At 39.5% G+C, this 9,059-nt stretch overlaps 1 pseudogene; it reads left to right on the top strand.

Moving 5' to 3' along the window:
- LOC114308765 (pectinesterase QRT1-like) overlaps positions 1 to 8,952 on the top strand; it is a 55,631-nt pseudogene extending 46,679 nt beyond the window's left edge.
- Positions 8,953 to 9,059: the final 107 nt, after the last annotated feature.

The raw sequence follows: 9,059 nt of genomic DNA on the forward strand, positions 1-9,059 counted from the left end.
CCTTTTGGTGACTTTGGAGCGTCAACACCTCGAATTCAAGTTTCTTACGGAACTAGTTTGCCTAGACCGAAATACGGCTCTAACTCCCAAACCGGGAAACCGATTGGAGTCCCGTCTTCTCCCACAAGTCTCTCGTGCCTAGGCGGTCGTGTGTGCCAAGTTTCGTGCCAATCCGACCCCGTTTGGTGATTTTGGGGCGTCAACACCTCGAATTTAAGTTTCTTAAGGAACTAGTTTGCCAAAACTGAAATATGGCTCTAACTCCCAAACCGGGAACCCGATTCGAGTCCCATCTTCTCCCACAAGTCTCTCATGCCTAGGCGGTCGTGTGTGCCAAGTTTCGTATCAATCCGACCCCGTTTGGTGATTTTGGGCCGTCAACACCTCGAATTCAAGTTTCTTAAGGAACTAGTTTGCCTAAACCGAAATATGGCTCTAACTCCCAAACCGGGAACCCGATTGGAGTCCCATCTTCTCCCACAAGTCTCTCGTACCTAGGCGGTCGTTTGTGCCAAGTTTTGTGCCAATCCGACCCCGTTTGGTGATTTTGGGGCGCCAACACCTCGAATTTAAGTTTTTTAAGGAACTAGTTTGCCTAAACCGAATACGGCTCTAACTCCCAAACCGGGAACCCGATTGGAGTTCCGTCTTCTTCCACAAGTCTCTCATGCCTAGGCGGTCGTGTGTGCCAAGTTCCGTGCTAAACCGACCCCTTTTGGCGATTTTGGGACGTTAACACTTCGAATTCAAGTTTCTTAAAGAACTAGTTTGCCTAGAGTGAAATCCGTCTCTAACTCCTAATCCGGGAACCTGATTGGAGTCCCATCTTCTCCCACAAGTCTCTCGTGCCTAGATGGTCGTGTGTGCCAAGTTTCGTGCCAATCTGACCCCGTTGGGTGATTTTGGAGCGTCAACACCTTGAATTTAAGTTTCTTAAGGAACTAGTTTGCCTAAACCGAAATACGGCTCTAACTCCCAAACCGGGAACCCGATTAGAGTTCTATCTTCTCCCACAAGTCTCTCATGCCTAGGCGGTCATGTGTGCCAAGTTCCGTGCTAAACCAACCCCTTTTGGTGATTTTGAGGCGTTAACACCTCGAATTCAAGTTTCTTAAAGAACTAGTTTGCCTAGAGTGAAATTCGTCTCTAACTCCTAATCCGGGAACCCGATTGGAGTCCCGTCTTCTCCCACAAGTCTCTCGTGCCTAGGCGGTCGTGCGTGCCAAGTTTCGTGCCAATCCGACCCCGTTTGGTGATTTTGGGACGTCAACACCTCGAATTTAAGTTTCTTAAGGAACTAGTTTGCCTAAACTGAAATACGGCTCTAACTCCCAAACCGGGAACCCGATTGGAGTTCCATCTTCTCCCACAAGTCTCTCATGCCTAGGCGGTCGTGTGTGCCAAGTTCCGAGCTAAACCGATCCCTTTTGGTGATTTTGGGACGTTAACACTTCGAATTCAAGTTTCTTAAAGAACTAGTTTACTTAAAGTGAAATCCGTCTCTAACTCCTAATCCGGGAACCCGATTGGAGTCCCGTCTTCTCCCACAAGTCTTTCGTGCCTAGGTGGTCGTGTGTGCCAAGTTTCGTGCCAATCCAACCCCTTTTGGTGATTTTGGGGCGTTAACACCTCGAATTCAAGTTTTTTAAAGAAATAGTTTGCCTAGAGTGAAATCCATCTCTAACTCCTAATCCGGGAACCCAATTTGAGTCCCGTCTTCTCCCATAACTCTATTAGCTTAGAATGCAAAGAATGCAAATATACATTTTAGCTTAGAATGTAAAGTTACATTTTATACCTGATCTTCTGGTGGTGGTGTATATGGATTCTCGTCTTCTGTAGATTCCCTAAATGCCCGGTGGCCACTTGATGCATCAGGAGCCTATGATAGTCAATGCATAATGTGTTAATCATATTCAAATTTTATACATAATGTTATGTGACAATTTAACTATCAAACAATTTAATTTATATCGAGCCTGTCTGTTAGGATCCACACTTGCCCCCTGTGACACAAAGGCCATCATCTCAGCTCTCAGCTGCTGTAAATGTGTAGAGAACTCTGCTCTCATCTCCTCCCTCAGCTCCTCCCTCAACTTATCCCTTAACTCCGCACGAACCTGCTGGGTGATCTGAACAATAGTCGATGGTTGAGGTGCTGACTGTGATGGCCCTGCACCATCTTTATACACTGCTCTCCGAGGCATAGTTCTCCTGTATGTACGACAATATCCATGATTGTCATGACCTATCAACTCATGGAAAATGGCATTCCTAGCCTCCAAAGTCCGACAATCCTCAGGTCGCATAGAGAGTTGGCCATTAAACTCACCCTGTATTGAATAAGAAATACAAGTATATGCCAAATTAAGATGATTAACACAAAAAATAAAAAATAAACTTTAAATACAATCAAAGGTGTTTGGAAACTACCAAGGTCTGGATAACCTCTGGGTCATCTACTCTACGTGTCATAAGCCAAACATTCATCTTATCAGTAGACTCCCCCTTATTGGTCATCTACATTTTTTTAGAAATATGAAAATTAGAATCCAAATAATTTGTAAATATACAATGTTTATTTATATACAAAAATAAAACAGTAAAATATAAACCTCATGACGTATCTGAGCGAAAGTAGTACGCCCTGTGGTATGAGCTATGCCGTGAGCTCGCCGATTTTTAGCGTTCCTAGTTGCAATTTTCTATAATAGGTTCAACAAATGTAAGTATATAAATATGATTTTTATGTTTACATATCATACATATAACTTATTTGTATACCTCAGCATCGGAAGTACGCCAATACTCCACAAGTTCATCCCACTAGCTTGGCACAATGTGCAAAGGAACATCATCCTTCAGATTAGGATCTTCATTTCTAGGCTTGAAATACTTACACGTAATCTTATTCTTGTGATCCTTCCATATGTTGTTATAGTTTTTCATGCAGATTGGCTTGTACTCCTCTGGACATATATTCAAATTGTCCTATAAAACACAATTTCAAGGTTTAAATAATAATAACACAATTTTGGAATTTAAATTTTTGGACAAAAATATACTTTTACCTTCACATCCTTCCAAATAGCATCAAGAATATCATCAGGTACTGTGTTCCAGTCAAGAAAAGTAAGAGGAACAATGTTACCATTTCGCACAATAATGCCAAGTTGAGTAGTTAACTTAGACACATTATCCCCTATTGGACAGTAATTTTCATCAAATTGTATGTCCAATTTGGTACCGGTACCCCACTCCCTAATGCCCTTGGCACATCCTCTACCACGCCTACTCGAGGTTGATGAAGAACTAACATGACCTGTGAGATACAATAAGAATAAACAATATGCAATGATAATAAACAAATGCAAATTTAAATAATGTCAATACAAATCAATTTCTTATACTTGAGTGAGGCTGTGAAGAAGTCGAAGGATCTGAAAAATACAATGAAAACAAACAAGTTATATGTAATGAGAACAAATAAATATATATTTAAATAATTTTCATACAAATCAAAGCAAATTTATATACCTACGGATGGCTCATAAGCCGATGACTCTAGTCGGGATGATAGCTGCTACGGTGCCACTTATGGTGGACGCACCGATGGTAGGCCTAGAGGCTGAGTAGATGATAGCTAGTGTGGTGCCACTAATGGGGGTCGATGCGGTGGCACTAATGGCCCCTCTGATGGTGCTCGCTGTGATGCCTCCTCTAATGGTGGTGCCACTGATGGTGGACCCACCAATGGTAGGCGTGGTGGCTGAGTAGATGATAGCTACTGTGGTGCCACTAATGGTGGTCGATGCAGTGGCACTAATGGTGCTCGCTGTGATGCCTCCTCTAATGGTGGCACTAATGGCCCTTCTGATGGTGGTCGATGTGATGCCTCCTCTGATGGTGGTGCCGCTGATGTCCTCTTACGTACCACATCGGACATCATGCGCCGGGGTTGATCAGGTTTCCTCTTCCTTCCCATAATAATCTGCAAGCAATATAACATTAATTAGAAACATAGATAATGGTTTGTCATCAACTATAATATGACATTAATTGAACTAATACAATTACAAAGACAAAGTAAATTAAGAAACTGATGATTAACTACAACCTTGGCCTTAAGTGAATTACTGATGTTGATTAAATATCAACCTATTTGAACATCAACTGCTTCCCCTTCTGCGGCTTCCCTCACCCAACCAACTTCTTCATCACGAAGCATTATATTTTCTTCCAATTGTTGGCTCATAGATGGCTCAATTTGTGGATCAGTCGAACTCATATCAAATAAACCTCTTTGAGATTAATATATAATAGCATCAAGGTTACCTGAGCATCATTACTGAAGAATAACAAACTGAATTCCGGGTTGACTCTTAGAGTAGAAACTACTTGCATTTTAAACAGCACTATGAGCAGAAAAATAAAACTAAAGAAGTCAAATAAAATAAACAATACAAAGAAACAACCAGATAAACCATGAACCTCGAGCAACTAAGGTAAAAAAAAAAAAAAAATCTTTAGTTTTTATTGCAAAACAATATTCCACTTTCAACAGAAAATGAAAAACAAGAAAAGGAGGAACAGCTGCAAATGAGTTTAGGAGTTTATTTCTGGAAATGCAAGTGCAAAGATTATGAATGGTCCAAGTAACTATTAGTATTCAATTTTTATTTATTTTTTTTATGAGTGATCTATTTGATAAATTTTACAAAATATACAATTTAAATTAACGAGATAAGTCCAACATGAGCTCACAATCACAACCCCATATCACTGAGATGGGTCCGGAATGGGGCAGTTTCCTCAACTGGATCCCTCACCTCACCCTCTTCCTTTACAAAAATGTCACTTTTGGTAATAAATAAATAACTTACAAAAGGGCATATAATATCAAGGTCATTAATGTTGTGTTTGATCATAAATTTAGATAAAAATGTGAACAAGAGAAAATGGTAAAATATTTAATTTATATTTTTTTACTATTTCCTTTATCTAAATTTATGATTCAAACATATTCTAAAGAAATATTACTTATTTAATAATCTCACAGCACAATGTGAGAGTGACATTGTTTACGTAATGCTCTAGACTAATTGTGTAACAAAAAAATTTATGAGTCTAACATGCATACTAGCTCACCTATGTTAAATAACTAAAAAATAAAAAATAACCCATTTGAATTATATTATAATTTTTCATATTTTGAAATAATATGTAAATAATATCATGTAATACTTTAATAAAATTTAATTAATTTTTCAAAAAATACGGAGCATAGAGATGCAAAAACTGTACCACATATGCAAGTAGGGTGTTAAGGTAAAGGGTTAGAAAACACAGTATATAGTATATACCAACCCATTCTCTTCAAAGGGCTTTTCTAATGGGGGCTGCGGAGACAGAGGAAGGAATATGTAACGCCCTCAAAATAATAACGATAAACCCATTAAATAAGACATGCATTGATATACAAAAGTTCCACATTCTTTCATTAATGAGAGTTTCATTACATAAGTATTACATGTTAACAACAAAAGCAAAATGCCCTACGGGCTTACAGCTTTCCAAGTTAACACTTGGTTACAACAAAAAGAGTACTAACTCATACACATTAAGCCCTTGGCTTGAATTTACATGTAATACATCAAAAGTAATACGACAAAAGTATGTCCACCTCTAGCCTCCCAAGCTATGTCCTTGGAGGTGGCATGCTTCCTGTACCTGAAAATGATATTCCCATATAGGGTGAGCCACAGCCCAGTAGAAATATACTAAACCAGCCATGAACAATGACTAAAAGATTAGCAATTGATAGATGGCCAACACTGATACAATCACATAAATACGACTTATGAGTCCAAATTACTTTTCATTTTCCCTTTTTTCAACAGATAGGCATATAAGCACTACCCACATTCTCAACAGATATATATAACAACAATATCCACAGATAAGCATATAAGCTATATCCACATTCTACAACAGATATGTATAACAACAATATCCACAGATAAGCATATAAGCTATATCCACATTCTACAACAGATATGTATAACAACGATATCCACAGATAAGCATATAAGCTATATCCACATTTCACAAAGATAAGCATATGAGCTCTATCTTCACTTCTCTAGACAAGCATATGAGCTGTATCTACGGAGTTCATCCCCTATCTTCTCCCAACACTATCCGGTTTAGAGGTACATCCCCCATCTTCCCCTAAACCGCGGAGTACATCCCCCATCTCCTCCTCTACACATAACGTACACAAACACATTGGTTCTATATACAATCACACAATACATACAATTAATGTATTCTATCAACCGTCAAATTCTATGACACATTCCATTGATTAGTTTCCGTTTGCCTAATCATCATGCATTGTCTACAACAATCACGACTATCCTCCACCGATAGCCCAAAGCAGTTATTTCTAAACAGAAAATAAATGCACAATGGATATTCAATCAACATTTCATTTCCTCATTTCTCACAATTAATTATCCCAATTAATCAAACAATGTAATTAGGTCATTATCCATAATTACCATTTCAACCCTTAGGTCCCATTTTCATCAATGATTCAACATTTATTCCATTTCTCTATGCCAAGCATGCATCTAGGTTTATTATGAATAAAACCCCAACTTTTGTAAAATTACACAAAAGCCCCAACTTTCACAAAATTACCAAACCAACCCCAACATCTCAAAATACTAAAATTTAAAGACAAAATCCATAGAGAGGAGTAGGATATCCCTACCTCGAAGTTTGAGCCAAAAAGGAGATGAAGACTCGAAGATCAACGTGCTCCAAATCCAAACTTTTTCAGATTAAATCAAAGCCCTCAACGCCCTCTATCTTTTTAACAAAGGCTCTAGGCTAGATTCACACTCTAGGGAGATCAATTCTTAGAGAGAATATAAGTGTAGAGAGAGAGAGTCTCGGATCTAGGGTTTGAAAGAAAAAGGGAGTGAAAAAGTGATGTTCAAAAACGCTACTGTCCGCTGATATAAAACACGCTCGCTCGAGCGAAGCCTTGGTCGCTCGAGCGACCAGACACAGAAAACTCTCGCTCGAGCCAAGAAGCTCTCGCTCGAGCCAAAAACTCAAAAGTGCGCTCGAGCGAAAGAATGCTCGCTCGAGCCAACAACTCAAACCTTCAGGTCTGCAACCAGAAGCACGCTCGAGCGACCAACTCCTCGCTCGAGCGAAGAACAAACCAGACCGCTCGAGCCAAGAAAATCTCGCTCGAGCCAAGAAATGCAACTCTCAGGTCCAGAACCAGGTGCAAGTGCTCGCTCGAGCGAAGCCACTCTGGCTCGACCCACCAGACACGAACTCAACTCTCGCTCGAGCGACCAACTCCTCGCTCGAGCGAAGGTCCAAAAATCTGGGCAGCAACACTAGGCTCCCAAACACAACCAACCTGAAACAAACCTGCCCAACACATCCTATAACTCAATATACAAAGTAAAGAGGATGCAAACAAGATAATAAACAACTACCAACATCCACGGACACGTGTCCGGATCACTGTACAACAAGGGTAAACCCGGGATCGCTATAGAATATCTTTAGGCAAACATGGTTAAAAAACAAAAGAATAAAGAGAGTTGTTGAAAGTCTACATCAAAAAGCAAAGAAACAAAGAAAGTTCAACATATAGGTGGATGATGGTGCAAAGACAATTGACGAAGACCCAGATCAATGTCTAGAAAAATGTTAGATTCAGTACAGGACCGTGGATGGCAATTGGAAAAAGCAAAGATGAAACATAACATCAATAGAGGATATAAACAACCTAGATGATATTAATATATCACAAAATATAGATATCGTTTGGGGAGAAATCCAGATTCAAAAATTAAAATCATAATAAAATATATCAATAAATCAAAATATCAATGTCTAAAAAATACACAGATAACTACATATCAATCTCTGAAGAATATGGATATATCAATTGATATTATAAACTTCCCAACCTTAAAGTGGGAATCAAATTGAAGAATGGAAAGGATTGAAGGTGCCTCGTCACTCGTTCACAGTCTTGCCTCGTCACTCGTCGTTCGCAGTCGTTCACCCTCGTTCTTGCCTCGTCATTCGTCGTTCACAGTCGTTCGTCACTCGTCGTTCACAGTCGCTGCCTTGTCACTCCGGCGAAGGCCGTCGTTCACCCTCGTCAATCTGCGAATGCCGTCGTTCACCCTCCTTCACCCCGGCACTGAATGATTTTCATTTCAGGATTTTGGGGATTCTGGGATTCGGATTTTGGGGGTTTTGGTTTGGTGAGTTTAGGGATTGGGATTTTGGGGATTTTAGGATGACCGCGAATGGGAGAAATGAGCGGGATGTGAATTTTTTTTTTTTTTTTTTTGCGACGGAATATATACCACCGTCGCAAATGATACTTGATTAACAAATTAAAACGACGTCATTTTACAAAAAAAAATTTTGCGACGGGCTTATGCCGTCACAAATGGTCCACCATTTGCGACCGCAACTCTTTACCGTCGCTAAATAATACTTTTTGCGACAGTATATGTGCGTCGCAAATGCTCCTGCATTTTTCGGTGAAATTTATTAGCGACGAAGGTAAACCCCGTCGCAAAAAACCATTTTCGTCAACGGTAGATAAACGCCGTCACAAAAATACTTTTTTGGCGACGGCAACTACACTGCATCGCAAAAACTCATTTTTTGCGACGGCAGGTGCCCCGTCGCAAAAGCCTCCGTGTTATATAACAAATTTTCTTATAGTGTATAATTCAAGTTTGCAATTACAGGATTGTAATGTTTGGAGAATACCACTGCAGAGGGAGAGGAGCAGATAGAAGAAACTGAGTGCCATGGTCAAAGTCTCTGAATCACGAGGCAATAAAACCATATTTGAAGGTGGCATTTGTAGCTGCAGAGCAATGGTTGAGACTATAGTAGTACTATTTTCATGTATTTATGCAATCAGACATATTGAGGTTCGGTTATTTGGGCATTTTTTTTATTTTTATTTATATTAAATGACAAAATAGTTCTTATATAGC

The sequence above is a fragment of the Camellia sinensis genome, chromosome 8 (assembly GCF_055761805.1).
Source record: "Camellia sinensis isolate YWXY chromosome 8, ASM5576180v1, whole genome shotgun sequence".
Lineage (NCBI taxonomy): Eukaryota > Viridiplantae > Streptophyta > Magnoliopsida > Ericales > Theaceae > Camellia > Camellia sinensis.